Source organism: Triturus cristatus, chromosome 1_1 (assembly GCF_964204655.1).
Source record: "Triturus cristatus chromosome 1_1, aTriCri1.1, whole genome shotgun sequence".
In the NCBI taxonomy this organism is placed as follows: domain Eukaryota; kingdom Metazoa; phylum Chordata; class Amphibia; order Caudata; family Salamandridae; genus Triturus; species Triturus cristatus.
The window spans coordinates 720,780,990-720,804,091 of record NC_140579.1 but is presented as its reverse complement, the minus strand read 5'-3'; positions in this window follow the sequence as shown (position 1 = coordinate 720,804,091).

The following is a 23,102-nucleotide window of genomic DNA, read 5'->3' as shown; positions in this document are numbered from 1 at the left end:
ATTTTTTTTTCATAAAGACACATATGTCATCAGCAGAGGATTGCGGTCGCGTGAGTTATAGTTGCCTGCACTAACTATAACGGGGGAATTTCATTGGTTTTTTATCAGTAAAATTTCCAGCTAACTATAACATGTGTGAAACCTATGGTTTTTTCACTGAATATATATATATATATATATATTCACTTAAAAAACCATAGGTTTCACACATGTTATAGTTAGCTGGACATTTCACTCGTAAAAAACCAATGAAATTCCCCCGGTATAGTTACTGCAGGCAACTATAACTCACGCGACCGCAATCCTCTGCTGATGACGTCAGATATTACATCACTGATGACATATGTGTCTTTCTGAAAAATAAATATTTGTAATATATGTATAGCTAAAGATTAATGGAAGAAGACATGGGTAAATAAGTGTCTAAATACAGTGATGTAATATCTGACGTCATCAGCAGCGGATTGCGGTCGCGTGAGTTATAGTTGCCTGCAGTAACTATAACGGGGGAATTTCATTGGTTTTTTACGAGTGAAATGTCCAGCTAACTATAACATGTGTGAAACCTATGTTTTTTTAAGTGAATATATATATATATATATATATATATATATATACATATATACATATATATATATATATTATATATATATATTCCAAAATACATCGATGTATATTCCAAAATGCATCAGGCGTTTGTTGAATAATATATATATATATATATATATATATATATATATATATATATGCACGTAAATCGCCTTTTGTCTCTGCCTCACTCGGGTAGAAAAGGACGGAGAGCGGACCCAGAGGTTAGTGCCAATCAAATTAACTTTATTTTAATGTTCGTCAAGCCTGTCCACCATAACGCGTTTCGATCCCCACTCGGGCCTTGATCACATGACATATATATATATATATATATATATATATATATATATATATATATATATATATATATATATATATATATATATATATATATATATATATATTCACTGAAAAAACCATAGGTTTCACACATGTTATAGTTAGCTGGACATTTTACTGATAAAAAAACAATGAAATTCCCCCGTTATAGTTACTGTAGGCAACTATAACTCACGCGACCGTAATCCTCTGCTGATGCTAATACTGTATTTAGACACTTATTTGCCCATGTCTTCTTCCATTAAATTTTAGCTATACATATATTACAAATATTTTTTTTTCATAAAGACACATATGTCATCAGCAGAGGATTGCGGTCGCGTGAGTTATAGTTGCCTGCACTAACTATAACGGGGGAATTTCATTGGTTTTTTATCAGTAAAATTTCCAGCTAACTATAACATGTGTGAAACCTATGGTTTTTTCACTGAATATATATATATATATATATATATATTCACTTTAAAAACCATAGGTTTCACACATGTTATAGTTAGCTGGACATTTCACTCGTAAAAAACCAATGAAATTCCCCCGTTATAGTTACTGCAGGCAACTATAACTCACGCGACCGCAATCCTCTGCTGATGACGTCAGATATTACATCACTGATGACATATGTGTCTTTCTGAAAAATAAATATTTGTAATATATGTATAGCTAAAGATTAATGGAAGAAGACATGGGTAAATAAGTGTCTAAATACAGTGATGTAATATCTGACGTCATCAGCAGCGGATTGCGGTCGCGTGAGTTATAGTTGCCTGCAGTAACTATAACGGGGGAATTTCATTGGTTTTTTACGAGTGAAATGTCCAGCTAACTATAACATGTGTGAAACCTATGTTTTTTTAAGTGAATATATATATATATATATATATACATATATACATATATATATATATATATTATATATATATATTCCAAAATACATCGATGTATATTCCAAAATGCATCAGGCGTTTGTTGAATAATATATATATATATATATATATATATATATATACACGTAAATCGCCTTTTGTCTCTGCCTCACTCGGGTAGAAAAGGACGGAGAGCGGACCCAGAGGTTAGTGCCAATCAAATTAACTTTATTTTAATGTTCGTCAAGCCTGTCCGCCATAACGCGTTTCGATCCCCACTCGGGCCTTGATCACATGACATATATATATATATATATATATATATATATATATATATATATATATATATATATTGTAAATCCAAAGATGCGGCACTCAGGAGAGAGATTTTTCAAAAGTAAATTTATTTGCCAAACAGCTCCACCAACGCGTTTCAGCCAACAAGGCCTTGGTCACGGTCAGTGAGTCCTTTCTCTATTGCACCTTATATACATCCACTAGATCGTAATGTTGCATTGTGGGTGATGTAGTGCATTGAAAAACAAAAAGTGTATATAAATCCAAAAGGGTACTCAAATTCGACTGTTAAATAACAGGAAAAGAGACTTTCAACTGAGTTACGGTCTAGTACCTGACATTTCAAATAGGTGTTAATTATAATGTTAATAAAGAAACGATAAGTGACAGTACTATCATGATATCTGACAGTGTAGATTACATGCTCAAGTAACTGTATAGTACAATTATTATACAAGCGGCATGATTAATGTAAAGTGCAAGGGTTTCAAAGTCCTATGTTTTCTAGGGCGGAAGTAAAAAGAGGAGAAACACAAGCAAGAAGAGAAAACAAGTTAGTTGAGAGAGTAGAGGGCCCAATCAGGTTCATCGGAGATCAACAACTTCATCATGTAACGGGACATTATTCCAGGTGTACATAAAGTTCTTCGTCATTATTCATGCCTCGCGGGTTCTTCGTTTTGAGTTTAATTATGTAGCGTGATTCAAGTTGGCGAAGTTTCCTGATTCTGTTGCCGCCTCGCTCATTCACTGGGATGGTGTCAATCCCATAGTAACACATTGATCTCCAGTTCCCCTTCTGGCAGAGTATCATGTGTTTAGCAGTTGCATAGGCAATGTCTTTATTTTTCACTGCTCGAATGTGTTCAAGAATACGCTTTTTTAGTGGGCAGATGGTGCTCCCCACATATTGCTGTCCACAGGTGCATTCAATGACGTAGATCACGAATTTGGTGTTACAAGTTATTCTTGTCCCTATCGTTACAATATTTCCGTTAGGCTCTGTAATAGTTCTTGTGTTTTTGCCAATCTTGCATGCCTTGCACGAATTGCATTTGGTAAACCCATTTTGTTTTTCTGTTAGCCAAGTTGTTTCTTCTTTTTGTACAAAATGGCTTTTGACAAGCATATCCCTGAGAGATTTGGTTTTCCTGTATGTGACAGTTGGTTTGGTGCCAACTAGTTTTCCTATGTCTGGGTCTTTCATGATTAGGTGCCAATGTTTTCTAATTTTGCCCATGATGGTGCTGCTTTCTTTACTGTAGGTAGTTACAAATCTCGGTATTTGTTTGTCATCCTCAGGTATTGGTGTCATTTTGGGTATAAGGGTCTCTGCTCGGCTTTTTTTATCAATTCTTTTTTTGTTTTTCTTTAGAGTGGGTTCTGAGTAACCTCTCTCTCTGAACCTTTCCATGGATTCATGAATTTTGTCTTCGGCATCTTCTGGTTTAGAACAGTTCCGTTTTAATCGCATAAATTCCCCATAGGGAATACTGTCCAGAAGGGGCTTGGGGTGGAAGCTGGTTCCATGCAGGATACTGTTTGTCGCTGTTTCCTTTCTGTATAATGTTGAGTGAATCTGATCGTTCTCAATGTAGATCAGAGTGTCCAGGAAAGGGATTTCAGACCTGCTCATACTGTATGTGAAGGATAGGCCGATTTCATTGTTGTTCAGTTTCTCAAAATACTCTTTGAAATCCTCATCTGTGCCATTCCAAATTAAAAACAGATCGTCGATGTAACGAACCCATAAAACAATCTTTTCTAGTTCTTCCTGGTTGTCAAGATTCCACGCAATAGTTTTCTCCCACCATCCCATGGTGATATTGGCGTAGTTTACAGAAAAGGAAATGCCCATGGCTGTTCCGCACATTTGTTTGAACAGTTCCTTATTGAAACAGAAAATGTTGTTAGTGAGACACATTTCTATCATGCAGAGAAGCATTTGAGTATGTTTTTTTTCCGTGATTTTCCTTTGTCTCAAAAAGTAATTGCATGCTTCCAGGCCCACCTCATGTCGTATAGATGTGTATAATGAAACCACATCTATGGTGATTAGCAGAAACTGATTATTCCAGGATATCCCATTCAAGACACGCAAGAAGTCTCCGGTGTCCCTAATGTAGGAGCTCATGCTGCGGGCTATTGGGGCAAGGAAATGGTCCACATATTCTGATACGTTCTCAAACATGGAGTCACATGAGGACACGATCGGTCTGCCCGGTGGATGGTTTAGAGTTTTGTGGATTTTAGGCAGAAAGTATATAGTTGGAATAGTTGGGAATTCATTCGTCATGAATTTCAATTCCTCTGCACTGATTAAGTTTTCGTTGTGCCATTTGGTTAGTTTTTCGCTAAGGTTCTTGATCATTGTGTTCATTGGATTAATAGTAATCCTGTTGTAGTTTGAGGTATTGTTCAATTGTCTATATGCTTCGTTCAGGTAATCTTCAGTGTTTAGAAGTACTGTATTGCCGCCTTTATCCGCCGGTTTTATTATCAGATTTTTATTTTGCATCAGGTTTTTGATTGCTTCTCGTTCTTTTTTGCTCATGTTCTCTCTGTTTGTGACATTTCTGGTAGTTGTAATTTTATCCAGTTCTTCAATTACTGCCTCGCTAAATTGGTCGAAGCGATTTCCAGGTGGTAAGACAGGGCAATACTTTGATTTCTTCTTAAGTCCGCTGTCTGGTCTTTTGTCTGTTTCTATTGCCAGGTGTTCAAGAAGTTGTTCCTCAGTCATCTCATCATCATTTAGGTCAAATAAGAGATCAAAGATATTTTTTAAATCAGTTGCTTGGTCAATACTTAGCATGGGTTCCTGATTTGGAGGAGATTATCTCCTCCAAATCAGGAACCCATGCTAAGTATTGACCAAGCAACTGATTTAAAAAATATCTTTGATCTCTTATTTGACCTAAATGATGATGAGATGACTGAGGAACAACTTCTTGAACACCTGGCAATAGAAACAGACAAAAGACCAGACAGCGGACTTAAGAAGAAATCAAAGTATTGCCCTGTCTTACCACCTGGAAATCGCTTCGACCAATTTAGCGAGGCAGTAATTGAAGAACTGGATAAAATTACAACTACCAGAAATGTCACAAACAGAGAGAACATGAGCAAAAAAGAACGAGAAGCAATCAAAAACCTGATGCAAAATAAAAATCTGATAATAAAACCGGCGGATAAAGGTGGCAATACAGTACTTCTAAACACTGAAGATTACCTGAACGAAGCATATAGACAATTGAACAATACCTCAAACTACAACAGGATTACTATTAATCCAATGAACACAATGATCAAGAACCTTAGCGAAAAACTAACCAAATGGCACAACGAAAACTTAATCAGTGCAGAGGAATTGAAATTCATGACGAATGAATTCCCAACTATTCCAACTATATACTTTCTGCCTAAAATCCACAAAACTCTAAACCATCCACCGGGCAGACCGATCGTGTCCTCATGTGACTCCATGTTTGAGAACGTATCAGAATATGTGGACCATTTCCTTGCCCCAATAGCCCGCAGCATGAGCTCCTACATTAGGGACACCGGAGACTTCTTGCGTGTCTTGAATGGGATATCCTGGAATAATCAGTTTCTGCTAATCACCATAGATGTGGTTTCATTATACACATCTATACGACATGAGGTGGGCCTGGAAGCATGCAATTACTTTTTGAGACAAAGGAAAATCACGGAAAAAAAACATACTCAAATGCTTCTCTGCATGATAGAAATGTGTCTCACTAACAACATTTTCTGTTTCAATAAGGAACTGTTCAAACAAATGTGCGGAACAGCCATGGGCATTTCCTTTTCTGTAAACTACGCCAATATCACCATGGGATGGTGGGAGAAAACTATTGCGTGGAATCTTGACAACCAGGAAGAACTAGAAAAGATTGTTTTATGGGTTCGTTACATCGACGATCTGTTTTTAATTTGGAATGGCACAGATGAGGATTTCAAAGAGTATTTTGAGAAACTGAACAACAATGAAATCGGCCTATCCTTCACATACAGTATGAGCAGGTCTGAAATCCCTTTCCTGGACACTCTGATCTACATTGAGAACGATCAGATTCACTCAACATTATACAGAAAGGAAACAGCGACAAACAGTATCCTGCATGGAACCAGCTTCCACCCCAAGCCCCTTCTGGACAGTATTCCCTATGGGGAATTTATGCGATTAAAACGGAACTGTTCTAAACCAGAAGATGCCGAAGACAAAATTCATGAATCCATGGAAAGGTTCAGAGAGAGAGGTTACTCAGAACCCACTCTAAAGAAAAACAAAAAAAGAATTGATAAAAAAAGCCGAGCAGAGACCCTTATACCCAAAATGACACCAATACCTGAGGATGACAAACAAATACCGAGATTTGTAACTACCTACAGTAAAGAAAGCAGCACCATCATGGGCAAAATTAGAAAACATTGGCACCTAATCATGAAAGACCCAGACATAGGAAAACTAGTTGGCACCAAACCAACTGTCACATACAGGAAAACCAAATCTCTCAGGGATATGCTTGTCAAAAGCCATTTTGTACAAAAAGAAGAAACAACTTGGCTAACAGAAAAACAAAATGGGTTTACCAAATGCAATTCGTGCAAGGCATGCAAGATTGGCAAAAACACAAGAACTATTACAGAGCCTAACGGAAATATTGTAACGATAGGGACAAGAATAACTTGTAACACCAAATTCGTGATCTACGTCATTGAATGCACCTGTGGACAGCAATATGTGGGGAGCACCATCTGCCCACTAAAAAAGCGTATTCTTGAACACATTCGAGCAGTGAAAAATAAAGACATTGCCTATGCAACTGCTAAACACATGATACTCTGCCAGAAGGGGAACTGGAGATCAATGTGTTACTATGGGATTGACACCATCCCAGTGAATGAGCGAGGCGGCAACAGAATCAGGAAACTTCGCCAACTTGAATCACGCTACATAATTAAACTCAAAACGAAGAACCCGCGAGGCATGAATAATGACGAAGAACTTTATGTACACCTGGAATAATGTCCCGTTACATGATGAAGTTGTTGATCTCCGATGAACCTGATTGGGCCCTCTACTCTCTCAACTAACTTGTTTTCTCTTCTTGCTTGTGTTTCTCCTCTTTTTACTTCCGCCCTAGAAAACATAGGACTTTGAAACCCTTGCACTTTACATTAATCATGCCGCTTGTATAATAATTGTACTATACAGTTACTTGAGCATGTAATCTACACTGTCAGATATCATGATAGTACTGTCACTTATCGTTTCTTTATTAACATTATAATTAACACCTATTTGAAATGTCAGGTACTAGACCGTAACGCAGTTGAAAGTCTCTTTTCCTGTTATTTAACAGTCGAATTTGAGTACCCTTTTGGATTTATATACACTTTTTGTTTTTCAATGCACTACATCACCCACAATGCAACATTACGATCTAGTGGATGTATATAAGGTGCAATAGAGAAAGGACTCACTGACCGTGACCAAGGCCTTGTTGGCTGAAACGCGTTGGTGGAGCTGTTTGGCAAATAAATTTACTTTTGAAAAATCTCTCTCCTGAGTGCCGCATCTTTGGATTTACAATTAAACTTTGGGGCCTGGATCCGGCCCGTATGCAGAGCACCCGCTGCCAGTGTGCCCCGGAATTTTGGGTCCCTTTGTCTGGCGATATATATATATATATATATATATATATTCACTGAAAAAACCATAGGTTTCACACATGTTATAGTTAGCTGGACATTTTACTGATAAAAAACCAATGAAATTCCCCCGTTATAGTTACTGTAGGCAACTATAACTCACGCGACCGTAATCCTCTGCTGATGCTAATACTGTATTTAGACACTTATTTGCCCATGTCTTCTTCCATTAAATTTTAGCTATACATATATTACAAATATTTTTTTTTCATAAAGACACATATGTCATCAGCAGAGGATTACGGTCGCGTGAGTTATAGTTGCCTACAGTAACTATAACGGGGGAATTTCATTGGTTTTATATCAGTAAAATGTCCAGCTAACTATAACATGTGTGAAACCTATGGTTTTTTCAGTGAATTTGCAAGGTTTTTTAAATGCTAATTCCTAACTATAACGTGTGTGAAACCTATGGTTTTTTCAGTGAATTTGTACGTTTTTTTAAATGCTAAGTTACTTTACGCCATTTGTGGCATGCGCGCCCACTTAACGCAGTTCGTTCCGTGCGCGCACGGTGCGCTTCGCGCACCGTGCCAGCACAGTGAGCACGCGGTGCGCTTCGCGCACCGCGTGCCCACGTTACGCTAGATGGGCCATGAACGCACGATGCGCTTCGCGCACCGTGCGCACATGGAGGACATATGATGAGCATCGTTGTGACAGGTAAAATATATGTTTTGTTTAGCTCTAATAAGCCATGCACAAAAGGTACACTTCGGGCACATTTTGCACAGGGGGAGGGGAGAATGTGGATATTTTTTGTTTTTTTATTATTATTTCTTACCGTACGCGTACGGTAAGCGTAATCGGCGAAATTTTCGAAAAAATTAAAATTGCCTTTTTTCACTTGGGGGATCGTTGGGGACTCCCTCGACATGGCTAGGTGCTTGGGAGCTGTGCAAACAGCCCCTTTACATGTTTTTGCACTTGGTTTTTCAACCCCCTGTCAGAGTGCGAGAGAGAAAATGGCGGCCGCCGCTTCCTGGTTTCGACCGATTCGAATGTTTACTAAGATCTAAGGGCCAATCAGAATCGCGCTCGCGCACGCCACCGTACGCGTACGGTAAGCGCACCGTAAGCGCACCGTACGCTGGCTCAGATATATATATTGATTTAAAGGCTATTTTCTCAGAATCTACTGAACAGATTTACACCAAACCTGCAAAAGGCACATCCCTGACCTGAGGACTACCTCTCTGCCCAATTTCAAGTAATTCTGTTCAGCCGTTCGGGCTGTAGCTCGGACTAAAGGTCCTATGGGAAAATGCATGGGGAAAACGCGTTTTGGGACCCCCCTTTTTTCTCAGCCCCCGCTTGACGAATCCCCCCGAGACTTTCAGGGTAGGAGCGGAGCGTAGCGCCCCATTAGTTTTGAAAAATTCGCGAGGATTCGTCAACCGGCGCCAAAGTTATTCCAAATAGAATGTTGCGGATTTCCTATGGAAACACGGTCCTAACTATAACTATCTTCTGGCGACCGCCAGTAGATTATATATATATATATATATATATATATACATATGGCTTTTTAAATGATAATTTCTAAATATAATGTCCCTGAAACCTATAGTTTTTTCAGTGAATATATATATATATTTATATATATATATATATATATATTCACTGAAAAAACCATAGGTTTCAGGGGTGTTATAGTTAGCTGGACTTTTCACTTGTACAAAACCATTGAAATTCCCCCGTTATAGTTAGTTCAGCTAGCTATAACTCGCGCGCCCGCAATGCACTGCTGATGACGTCACATATTACATCACTCATGACATGGTCAGTGACATCACTCATGACATCACTGATGACATCTCAAATGACATCACTGATGACATCACTGATGACATCATCCAGTGAATGTGTGTTTTTCTGAAAATTAAATATGTTTTATATATGTATATCTCAAGGTCGATGGAAGAATAAATGGGTATATAAGTGTCTAAATGGATGATTTGTTTTTGAAAAATTGATTGTGTAACTGACTGATTAAGTGTATCATAGTGAATACATGGCTTAGTGAGTAATGTTTAAATATGTAAATATCTGTATCAGTCTCTCACTTTGTGTATAAGGGGCTGCATGGGTTGGTGAGTAGCTACATGGGTGTCTATATAGGTTATTAGTTGGTTTTTTGAGTATCAGTCTGAGTGTCTGCATGGTTCGGTGGGGGGTATTACGTAGTGCATAGGTGCATGAATGAGGACTCACTGTTTGTATGGGTTGAACACAGCATGTGTGCAGGACTGTATGGGTGGATGAGTGTGTGTATGGGTGTGTTAGTGAGTGAATGACTGTCTCAATAGTGTCTTTATGAGTAACTACATATGTTTTAAACTAGTATATGTGACTATTGGTGAATATATGTGAGTATATGTGAGAGTGAGAGATTGAAAGAGTTCCTGTATGAATAAGTATGTGTTTCTATAAGTGATTGTTTAAAAGACTAAGTATGTGTAAGTTTCCGTAGAAGTAAGTATGGTGGTGTGTGTATAACTGTATATGCAAGTAAATGTATGTTTGATTCTTTATTAGCATGAGTGACTATGTGTGTGAGTAACTCTATGGATGAGTGGCATTGTGTAACAGGATGTATAGGTGTATGAGTACATATGATGAGTGAGTACATGTATGAGTGACTGTATAGGACTGTTGGTGAATGAGTGGATGTGTATGTGGATCTTAGAATTACTGAAGAGGTTGTTGTAACTGGTATTGGTATGTCCATTGTTTTGAAAATTTTAGTCTCTATTTTTGAATGTGTGTATCAAAGGTTATATTAGGGTGAGAGGAGGTCTGCCACTCTATCACAAGGATGATGTCATCAGTGATGTCATCAGTGATGTCATTTGAGATGTCATCAGTGATGTCATGAGTGATGTCACTGACCATGTCATGAGTGATGTAATATGTGACGTCAGCAGCAGTGCATTGCGGGCGCGCGAGTTATAGTTAGCTGAACTAACTATAACGGAGGAATTTCAATGGTTTTGTACAAGTGAAAAGTCCAGCTAACTATAACACCCCTGAAACCTATGGTTTTTTCAGTGAATTTCTGAGGTTTTTTAAATGCTAATTCCTAACTATAACGTGCCTGAAACCTATGGTTTTTTCTGTGAATTTCAAAGGTTTTTTAAATGCTAATTTCTAACTATGCCTACAGAGATAGGACATGTGAAGAAAGAAGAAAAAATGCACAGAAAGAAACAAAAGAAGTGCAGAAAGAAGCAACAGAAGTCCTCAAATACGAAGATAAGTGCAGGAAGAAGGATAACGTGCAGAAAGAACAAAAAGAAGAGCAGAAAGAAGCCTTGTTGCAAAATCATCCTGTACCCTCAACTTTTTCAGACGGATACTGGTGGTAACTGAGTCTGACTAACCAGTCCTAGAGCCAGTGCTATGTTAAAAGACACTTAGAATACAGTGAAAACACCTACATACAATAGGGAACATTATGCGTTGGGGTCCCTCTGTGATTAGCATGACCTCCTCTGTAAGCCCCTAGTATATAATAGGGCATGGGGATTAAAACTACCTCTTAAAACAGGCCACAGGGCGTTTTTGCACACGTTAACTCAGGCCCCGTCCCCTCCATTCACCACTGTGTAAACACGCCCTGTGTCCATTTTTAGTTGGGAGATTAAGTTCATTTGAATCCTGAGGGTCCCTAGGGTCCAACTAGCCCACTAGGTACCTCCAGTAAGTGCCACAGAGCTGCGTTGCAGAGAGGTGTAAAAAGTGGCACGGCCTGGACCACCTCTCTGCAATGCAGCTCAGTGGCGCTTACTGGAAGCACTTGGTGGGCTAGTTAGCCCCCAGGGGCCCTCAGTATTGAAGGGAAATGATATCCCCAATTTAAAACGTGCCATAGTGCGTGTTTGCACACGTCACCTCAGGCCCCGTCCCCTCCCTTCACCACTGTGTAAACGCGCCCTGTGGCTGTTCTAAGTTGAGAGATTGAGTCCCCTTGAATCCTAAGGGTCCCTAGGGTCAAACTAGACCACTAGGTACCTCCAGTAAGCGCCACAGAGCTGCGTTGCAGAGAGGTGTAAAAAGGGGCTTGGCCTCAGAACACCTGGCTGCAGCGCAGCTCCCTGGCGCATACTGGAGATGCCTGTTGGGGGCGCGTTTGCAGAGGCTGCACGGAGGGGGCATGGCCTCCGGCACGATGCCAGTCTTTTATTTATTTTAGTTTTTTAAGAAGGGGGGCTGTTTGGTTGCCCTTCTTATTCTAATTTATTGGCCCTGATGACCCCATCCCCCAGGGCCAGTCTCCTAATTATATTTTTTTGACCCCAATCCCCAGGGCCGGCCACTGTTTTTTATTATTTTTAAAAAATATATATTCATAGACACACCTAGGACATGCTGGACAAACCGTACGTACCTATCACCATGACGATTTGCGTGATATTCATTAAAAGGCGACTATGCATGCAATGAATCCACGTGGAATGTATTTACACCACTAGTGAAGCTCTGACATGTCTGATGCCCTACCGTGCCTAATCCTGGTAGACACCCTTGTCGTTTATTTATACAAACATGGGTAGCTATTGACGGGCACATTTAATACACATGCACACCAAGCCATTCAAAGGGGATTCGACAAAAATTCGACCAAAACTATGCAAGAAACCCCCCTCACGGTTAATAAAACACACATCCACTGCCGGATGTGTAATACTTTTTATTTTACTCTCTGGAAAGGGGACGAACATCACTTGAGAGTCACAGCGTGCTCCTGACAGAGCCCAATGCTGTGTTACACCCACCATTGCCTGCCGAGTGCCACACACCACTGTGTTGTATTCCACTAGCTAGTGCATATGCTATGACACTCTCTAGCCCATGTGCACTGTAACACCACCCCGTGAATATGTCATGCCCCACTTGTCTTCGCACGGGTTATATTGCCCCATCTAACGTGCCTTTCTCGATGCCTATGTTATAACGCACAGTGCTATGCCATACATATTACAATCTGGGATCCATATCTTTGTCACAGTGCATATGCAACGTTACACTCCCCAGCACATATTTTATATTACAACTTTAGAGACTAGTTAGGTTACACAACACTGCCCTGTGCATATTACACTCCAAGGCGCATATCGCATAGCACGCGCTAGTGCCTGTGCTATCTCGCGCTCTCCAATGAATCTGTCATTGCGCACAATGTATTGCATATTATATTTCACGCCCGGTTCATCTTATATCACACTTTTTGGTGCATAGTTTATACCATACACTATATCTAGTTTTCATTTTCAATGGTGCTCTCAGGACTATGTTCTATATAACACTGTGTTCACCTACCCTTTTCACGGGCATTACATTTTGCGATAGGGGGTGGAGGGTCAGGGGGTGTTTCTGCCAAGTGAGCCCGGAGTCACAGTCACAAACGTCCTCTTCTTCCTGAATAAAAGTGAGATTATGCTGCATACTTGTTCATATTTTAAGTAGTTCGCACAGACACAATGTTTTAAAAACAATAAAGTTCCTAATACCCGCCTTCTCTAAACAGTTAGCTTGCTGCCCCATCCCCTTCCTCCCTATCCTCTGTTGTGTGAATCCATGGACTAGCCTCCTCCCTCCTGCCATGCATGGTCTGATGTGCTGCCACTGCCCTCAATTTAGTATGATGTACCAGTCCACTCCTCCTGCCCTCCATTGCCCAATTCTATGCCCCATCATTGACCTCCTGCTTAAACTCTGTGCTTAGCTTGCTGCCCCTATTCTCCTTCCCCCTGCCCTCCGATGTCTTTGTGCATGCCCCTGCTCCATCCTTTTTGCCCACCATGTCCCATGGACCTGCCACTCCTATCTACTCTGAGTGTTCTGTTGAGCTGCCACTCCCCTCCCACCTGCCTAGCATTGTCAGATGACTGTAACCTGTCCCTGCCACCTCCACCCTGCCTGTCCACATGCCATGCCCCTATCCTCTTCCTCCTGTCCTACATGGTCCATTGTACTGCCACACCCTTCTGCCCTCCCTGGTCTGTTGTGCTGCAACTGCTCCTCCTGCCTGCCCCGTGTGGTCTGTTGTGAGGTCCCTTCCCCTGAACTTTCTTGTCTGTGCACAGGTCCTGACCCTCCCTTCTATCCTCCATCGTCCTTTGTGCATGCCCATCCACCCTCCTTCTTGCCCATCATAGCCATTGTGCTGCCACTAACCCTCCCACTTGCCATGCATGGTCTTCTGTGCTGCCATGGCCCCTCCCACCTTCCCTCCATGGTCTGTGTGTATGCCATCACAGTCTCACTGTTGCTCTTCATGGTGTGTCTTGCTTCTAGTGCCCATCCTGCCTGACCTCCATGGCTATCTTGCTGCTCCTGCCCTGCCCCCTTGCCCCCAGCCCTACTCCCTCCCTCCTGGCTTGTCTGTTCCATTGTAATGCCCCTGATCCGTCCCTCCTGCCCTTTATGGTCTGTTATGCTGCAGCTTTCTCTCCTGTCTGTCCATTATGGTCAGCTAGCTACCATTGCCTCTTGCCCCTCTGTTCTCTGTTGTCCATGTGCATGGTCCTGTCCCCTCCCTCTTGCTTTCTATGGATTGTTGTGCTGCACTCCCGTCCTGCATGCCCTGTGTGGTGTATTGTGCTACTGCAAACCCTGATGCCTGCCCTGCAGGGTCAGTTTGGTGCACCTCTCCATGTCCCTCCTGTCCTCTGTTATCCAAGTCCATGTCCCTATCCCATTTCCTTCCATGATCCAATGTACCATACTTGCGAACATTTTGAACTTGGTAAGAGGGAGATTTTGAAAAAAAACTGGGGTATTGATTTTCCCCTTTGAGTTACATTGAAAAAGAGGATATTGTAGACAGGAGACAGATCAAATAAAGCCCATTTGAGCTTAAAAACATTGGACGTTTCCTGGCTGAATCGGGTCTGTTGGCATGTATGGTTGTACTACCATTGCTTCTTCCTTCTGCCCACAATGGTCTATTACATTGCCACAGCCTTGAAGGAGGGTAGATTTTGTATCACAGGGGGCCCCTGGCCCGTTCTGTCCACACCTGAAGTGTGAGACCCTTGTCCTTGCCCTGCCAGCTGCATTTGTAGGCCGTATTAAATTGACCAGCGGGTCCTGTGTTGCTATATAATTATCCTGAGACATCCTTACCACTCAGCCAGCATAAAACCCCTGTGTAGGCCCTTCTGTTCAATATGTAGGCCTCTTTGTTAAATTGACCATAGCTCTGCAATTTTAGTGTATAGCAGTCTGAAGGCAGGTCTGCGAGGCCTTCTGATCCAAACTAGTAGCCCCCATCCTACCCGAGTGCTCCGTGCTCGGTATCAAAGTTCAACATCCCCCTGAAGCTGTCGACATACAGTAGGCTGCATCCTGGACTGGTACTTGCTTCCTGGGCAGGTTTCCCGCTTTTAAGGAAGTGGCAACCGCAGAGCGTCAAGTTAGGAGAACTGAGGAGATTTTATACATGAATATATTGAATTCCCGTACAATACCCATTATTTTCTGCTTGCTCTATGGAACTTACGATAAGCGATTGGCCTGAGAGACTGACCTTTTCACCCAGTCCATTGTCAGCATTAAGTGGGTAAATGACGAAATGTCTGGTAAAATCTGCAGACGAAGCTTTTGGGTAGCATACGTAGGTAGATGTAGCGTGCAAAGGAGCCCACAAAATGATATAAAAAGGGAGCACCCACAGATATCGACGGACTACCTCGCCGTCTGTATGTAGGTTAACAGGCAGTGCAGGTTTTCCCCAAGAGCTGGGAGCTCTTGTCTTCCTTTGCTTAAAATGTCTTGCTCTGCTTTGCTTGAAGTATCTTATTCTATTTTACCTATATGAAATGTCATGTTATGTTTAACCATTGTTCTCTTTACTTTTGCATTTAAAAGATTTTGTATTGTAATTGCAGGAATGCTTGCTCTAAGAGTAAACGTGAGTGTTCCTAGGTAACATTTTCCTTGGTGTAACTTGTTTCTCATGATGCATTTATAGATGTGTTTTCTCTCTCTCTCTGTCAGTACATTAATTGAGATACAGAGAATATTATGACAGCTGTATGATTATCTGGATTCTGTATTTTGTACTTTATGTCTCTATTCTGCGGTTTCTTTGAAGTTGCATCTTCTCATTAAACTGCCATTGTATTCTGCCTCCAATTCCATGTCTCATATGTCTGTTTTCTTCATTTTTGGAGCAAGCGTTCCTAGGCACCCCGGCTCAAATTAAGGTGCCCCTTTTGTCCCTGACTCACTCTCCTGCTCAGTTCTGTGGTGGCTCCCGGGGATCTGGGGACCGCCCCTAGCTTCCTTGACCCGTAATAGATCTTCCCTCCAACAGCCTCTCTTGCAAGTCCTGTATTGTTGGTTTGTTGCCCCTGCCCCCCTTTCCACTGCCCTCCATAGTCTGTTGTGCTTCCACGGCCCTTCCTGCCTGCTCAGTGTGGTTAAATTGTTGCCTTTGCACCCTCCTACCTGCCTTCAATTTTCAGAGTCCGTGCCCCTGGCCTCTGCCTCTCAACAGTATCCTAATGAACAACTAGATTGCTAACATTCTATATTTATTACAAAAGTGTGGAACGCCTGACATCATCTTGATGTAATCAAAACTGTAATATCTAGAGCATTTCCTTTAGAAATTACATATATGAGAGGGTCTTATTGGCATCAAAATTATGGTTAGTGCTCTAAAAGACTAAAATAAGGACATATTTTCTGAGTTTTCAAATAGCGACAAAGCACTTTTAAATTATTTGTTATCTTTATGTTTTTTTATCCAGTTGACCACTTGATTAAATGTTGCACTTAGGGGAGAGGATGTGGTGTTACTTCCAGAACTGCAGACTTTGCAACTGGGGAACCAGGTTGCAGTTTCTGCTTCAGCTCGACATTCTGTGATTCTGGTCAAATCACTTAGTCTCCCCATGTCTACAACCAAAATGAATTTGTTCTTGTGTGATGTAACCAATGCTCATGTAAAGCACTCCAATACCTGACAAGTCTGCACTATATAACACTGCAAAAACACAAAATAATAAGTGTTTTGCACACTTCTGTCATTGGGCTATATTTGGGCTACATCTGGGTGATTTTGGGCTACATTTGGGCTCTTTTGTCTCCGGTGGCCATCTTGGGAGATTTATTTGTTATGAAGTTTCCTAATTTCCTCATGTACTGCAGTCTCCTCAGTAGGAAATGCTTTCAGTTTTTTACTTTGATTCCATCATGAAGGTATTCAGATATGTCACACATTTGCCATAAATTCTGAATGTTAGCACTCTAGTTGCTCATTAGATCACTGTAGTAAAACTACTGTTCACCATGGAAGTCTGCTCCTGGTATTAAAAGTGCATGTTTCAGTCTGCATGTCAGAATTTTTTAATGAAATAGAAGAGGATTTGAGAAGTCACTCAAAATGTGCCCTCATTTTCTTTCTTCAGCATTAATCATAATTTCTATGACAAAATGAACCCCCTCATTGTGTTCCTTTTTAAATTAAATGTTTTAAGTGTTACCAGTTTATTCCAATCAAGATGGCTTCAGGTGTGCCATACGTTTGTCATAATGAAGACAGTAAGCGCTCTAGTTGTTTTTAAGAACATTCTGGGACATTCTGTCATTGGGCTATACTTGGGCTACATCTGGGTGATATTTGGGCTACATTTGGGCTTTTTTGTCTCTGGTGGCCATCTTGGGAGACTTATTTGTTATGAAGTTTCCTAATTTCCTCATTTACTGCAGTCTCCTCAGTAGGAAATACTTTCAGTTTTTTACTTTGATTCCATCAAGAAGGCATTCAGATGTGTCACACATTTGCCATAAATTCAGAATGTTAGCACTCTTTTTGCTCATTAGATCACTGTAGTAAAGCTACTGCTCACCAGGGAAAACTGCTGCTGGTATTGAAAGTGCATGTTTCAGTCTGCATGTCAGAATTTTTTAATGAAATAGAAGAGGATTTGAGAAGTCACTCAAAATGTGCCCTAATTTTTCTTTCTGCAGCACTAATCATACTTTTTATGGAAAAATGAACCCCCTCATTTTGTTCCTTTTTAAATTAAATGTTTTAAGAGTTACCACTTTAATCCAAGCAAGATGGCTTCAGGTGTGCCATACGTTTATCATAAGTAGGACTGTTAGCGCTCTAGTAGTTCTTTGGAACACTCTGGGAAGCTTCAGTAGAACACAAAGGAATCAACTGACAGTCTCTGCCCTTGTTGGATGTACATGTTTTACTGAGAATGTCAGACTTCATTCTCACATGACTGAGAAAGATAATGTGAATTTACAGAAAATAAGCTCTCAGTTTAGCCTATAGATCACCTTCCAAACCTCTGTGGTAAAAGCATGAGAAAATATTTTTCTCTCAATCATGATATCCCAGCAGAAGGCTTTTTCACATGGTGAAATCACCTTAGAACATACCACAATTCCTAAAATGAGTATGGTACCATCAACAAATGATTTATAATGTAACTAAAGTCTTAAAACCTTCTATTAACTGCAATGCTTTTTAATGAGGTGCTATCATGTATATTGGTCCCAAGATGGCTGCCAACACTTCTTGGATGAAGTGCTGACAGCCAATCAGATCTCAGGATGAGATGTGTGGTTAGGCTCCGCCCACATATATATATGCTTTTAAATGCTATTTTCTCAGGAAATACTGAACAGATTTACACCAGACCTGCAAAAGGCACTTCCTTGACCTTATGGCTACCTCTCTGCCAAATTTCAAGTAATTCTGTTCAGCCGTTCGGGCTGTAGCTGTGTCTAAAGGTCCTATGGAAAAATGCATGGGGAAAACGCGTTTTGGGACCCCCCTTTTTTCTCGGCCCCTGCTTGACGAATCCCCCCGAGACTTTCAGGGTAGGAGCGGAGCGTAGCGCCCCACCTATTTTGAAAATTTCGCGAGGATTCGTCGACCGGCGCCAAAGTTATTCCAAATAGAATGTTGCAGATTTCCTATGGAAACAGGGTCCTAACTATAACTACCTACTGGCGACCGCCAGTAGGTAATATATATATATATATATTCACTGTAAAAACCATAGGTTTCAGGCACGTTATAGTTTGAAATTAGCATTTAAAAAACCTTAGAAATTCACTGAAAAAACCATAGGTTTCAGGGATCATACAAAACCATAGAAATTCCACCATTATAGTTAGTTCAGCTAACTATAACTCACGACCCCGCAATGCACTGCTGATGACGTCACATATTACATCATTCATGACATGGTCAGTGACATCACTGGTGACATCTCAAATGACATCACTGATGACATCACTGATGACATCATCCAGTGAATGTGGTTTTCTTTAAAATTTAAATATGTATTTTATATATATATACTAAGCTGTATTGAAGAATGAATGGATGTATAAGTGCCTGGGTGGAGGATTTAGTAGGTGTATGACTGACTGTTTAAGTGAATGATTAAATGTATCTTACAGAATACATGGGTTAGTGTCTAAAGTGTGTGAATGTCTGTATCACTCTGTTGTTGTGTAAGCTGCTGCATCGGTTGGTCAGTAGCTACATGAATGTCTATATGGGTTATTGATTAGTTGCCTGCGTATTTGTATAGGAGACTGAGTGTGTGTGTGGTTGGGTGGGGGGTGTTTGACTCTGTGCATAGATGTGTGAGTGGTTGATTGACAGGGTGTATGAGTTTAAGAGTGCATGTGGAAACAGTTGTATGGGTGGGTAAGTGTGTGTATGGGAGTCTTGGTGAGTGAATCGATGTCTCAGTTCACATGTCCAGCTAAGTACATATATAAAAGGCAGTGTATGTGAGAGTTAGTGTATAGAAATGACTATACGTGAGTTAGTGATTGTGAGAGTGGCTGTATGTATGAGTGTATACTTGTATTAGTGATTATATAAGAGACTAATTATGCGTTACTATCTGTATGAATAAATGAGGTGGTGTGTGTATAACTGTGTAGGTGAGTAAATGGAACTGTGATTGATTCTTTGCATGAGTGACTAGTTCAGTGGTTCCCAAAGAGTGCGCCACGGCATCCCGGTGCGCTGTCGGAACTAGCCAGGGGCACCGCAAACAGATGCGCAAAAATGATATATTTGCATTACATTTAGATCATGTTTTTACCATAGCAGCCATTCTCTCAAAAACCACACGGGGTGCTGGTGACCGCACTATCATTTCCTGACCATGAAGTGAAAATAAATTAAACTTAATTGTACCCCAAGACAATGACGTAACAGTGAATGTACTTTACAATGAACTAAATGGATAGCCTTGGGAAAAAGACTTGGGCACAGTGGGGCCAACACTGTGACAATTAATATAGTCTGACATTTACCTGTGCCCAAAATCATTTCAAATAACAGAAAGACTGCCATTATCGATTTTCTGTGTGTGTTTTCTCTTTATTCAAATGTATGTTCGTGGGTTTCACTTTGCATTAATAATGTTATTTTGAGTCAATTCTCAGCTGTCCCTATTTTTAACTTAATAATAGCTAAAAAAAATCTAAATATTTCCGTTCTAATGATGTCACTACTTTGCAAAAGATATTATATGACACACAGATTCCGCAGGTGCGTTCCTTTCTTTTTATCATCCGCGTGACCGTGGCTGTGGAGGGACACCAAAGCACAGCGAAGAATGAATAAGGTGACATGCTGGGCTCTGAAATCAAGAGACTCTTCTTTTTGTTACATCACTCTCAGCGCATGTCATGAAGTTATGAGGCTTGTGATAAAATCAGGGGACCATCTTTTATCTGCATGCTTGTAACTTTACTTTTACTTCTTGTCTGGCCTAAAAACAAGTATTGGGGAATTAAAAGGGACATGAGAGGAGAGAGGGGGCCCTCTCACATCCAAGAGGGAGCATGAAGCGCCTAGTTGGCATCTATCTGTCCTTCATTCATTCATATCATCATTCACTAGTCTGAGGTGTGGAGTCCCCAGAGTTCTGCTTTTCCCTCCACACTCCTTATTACTATCCTCACACACCCATACCTCTTCTTAAACCATTGCGACTATTTCCCCATAACTGTGGTGGTGACACTTCACTCTCGATCCACTGCCACCTCTCTGTGGTGCTTCTCCAGACTCCATGCTATCACCAGTGGTGCTTAACTCCTGTATGACTCCTCACACTGTGGTCCTAAACTCCACTGGTTTATGATATCATATGTATGCTGCTGTCTCCCAGCCACATCTCAAGGTTCATGAGAATCCTGGCCACTCACTGAAAGTTTCATACTGTCCATCCCATGTTTTTCAATGGGGCAGAGAGAGTGGTTAATCCAGAGTAGTGAGAAACAACAAGTCCTGTATCCTGCTCCTGGGGTTGGTATCTCTGACCTACAGATCTTCTGGCCTGAGTCCCTGGCCTCTCCTCCCCCTCAGCCAGTGATAGAAGTCTGCAATTTGTGTATAATGTTCGATGGCGAATCTCTCCTTTGTATTTAAAGCGGTCTCCATTAGCATCTACTAAAAGGTGTACTTTGATTCCGACATCTCTCCCAAAGGATTTTAATCACCCTTGCAGTGGTGATCTCCTACCCTAGAAGCACCAACATCCGTGAATGCACACACTGCTGGCACTGTTGGGCCTGAAGACAAGAGGGAAGCCTTATGATTAAATTACCTTCATTGGCTTCATCCCAGTCATTTTCAGTGAGAAAAAGTTAAGTACTCCATAGGCAGGGCTTACATCTCCAACCTGCTGAAAAAAACGTAACATAATGGGGAGCCGCGGCCAATGGCCAATAGGTCAAGGGAGCCGCGGGTCAAAAAAGTTTGGGAACCACTGGACTAGGATGAGTACATAACTGACTAGGTTGAGTGCTGTTGTGTCAATGTCTATATAGGTGTATGAGTGCATTTGATAGTGTTCTATTGATCAGTGACTGCATGTATGAATGATTGTATGGGTGAATGGGTGTGTAAGGAGGTGCATCAGATTGTCACATGGATCATGTCATCAGTGATGTCATTTGAGATGTCATCAGTGATGTCACTGACCATCTCATGAATGATGTAATATGTGACGTCATCAGCAGTGCACTGCGGAGGCGCGAGTTATAGCTAGCTGAACTAACTATAAGGGTGGAATTTTATGGTTTTGTGAGTGCGATGTCCAACTAACTATAACGTCCCTGAAACCTATGGTTTTTTCAGTGAATTTCTAAGGTTTTTTAAATGCCAATCTCTAACTATAAAGCACCTGAAACCTATGTTTTTTTCAGTGAATTTCAAAGGTTTTTTTAAATGCCAATTTCTAACTATAACATGCCTGAAACCTATGGTTTTTTCAGTGAATTTCAAAGGTTTTTTAAATACTAATTTTGTTCTATAACATCCCTGAATCCTATGGTTTTTTCAGTGAATTTCAATGTTTTTTTTAATGCTATCTTCTAACTATAATGTTCATTTAACCTATTGTTTTTTTCCGACACCCAAGAAGGACACAACACCCACTCCCACAACCCTCAGGACCTCCCCCCGTACCACCCCTCTCCCTACTATAATTTTTTTATTTGGTATTTAAACTATATAATGTCTTCCTGGTTTTTTAAATATTAAACAACTACATATAGTATGAAAGAGAGCCCAACCCAGAGCCACATCTGAAGACCTACACATGTCATAGACCTACCACGCAGCTCCGACACCCAAGAACGCCGCAACACCCCCCACCACCCCAGGACCCCCCTACCACCGAGGCAGCGCAGAACAAGACAGCAAACTTTCCAGAAATGGCATGGCCCCTCAGCCACAAAATAGTTGAATATTGGGACAGGTGTGAACAAACTATATGTAAAGGAAGCAATTCACCCATGAATAACAATGCACACAATGCCAAGTGTAGCGGTGATGTGCTGGACACATCTCAGTATGCAGAACACACACCTCTCCATGTGCACAAAAACTACTGGTGCTTATAGTGTTGTGGACAGTAGACCCAACCATGTTACGTCAAACACTAGGGAAGATCTCAGTCATGTAGCTGTGTAGTCCCCTCCTGTAAGCATAAGCGTAACCGGAGTGGGAAGGCCAAAGCGTCTGCCAGGGCTGCGCCCCTCACCCTGCCACGAGGCCACCAACGTGACCACCAGCCTTCTCAGCCGATCGCTGGGTTCCGCCACACAGGCCCCCAGCAGCACAGCACCCCGTACTTATGTCTGTACAAACTACTGCCTTCGATATGCACTGTGGACAGCAAGGAACACAATTCAGATTGAGTCACGATTGCAGATGACACAGTCCAGTAGGCAAGAGAAATTGCTCAAGTGAACAACACGTGGCTG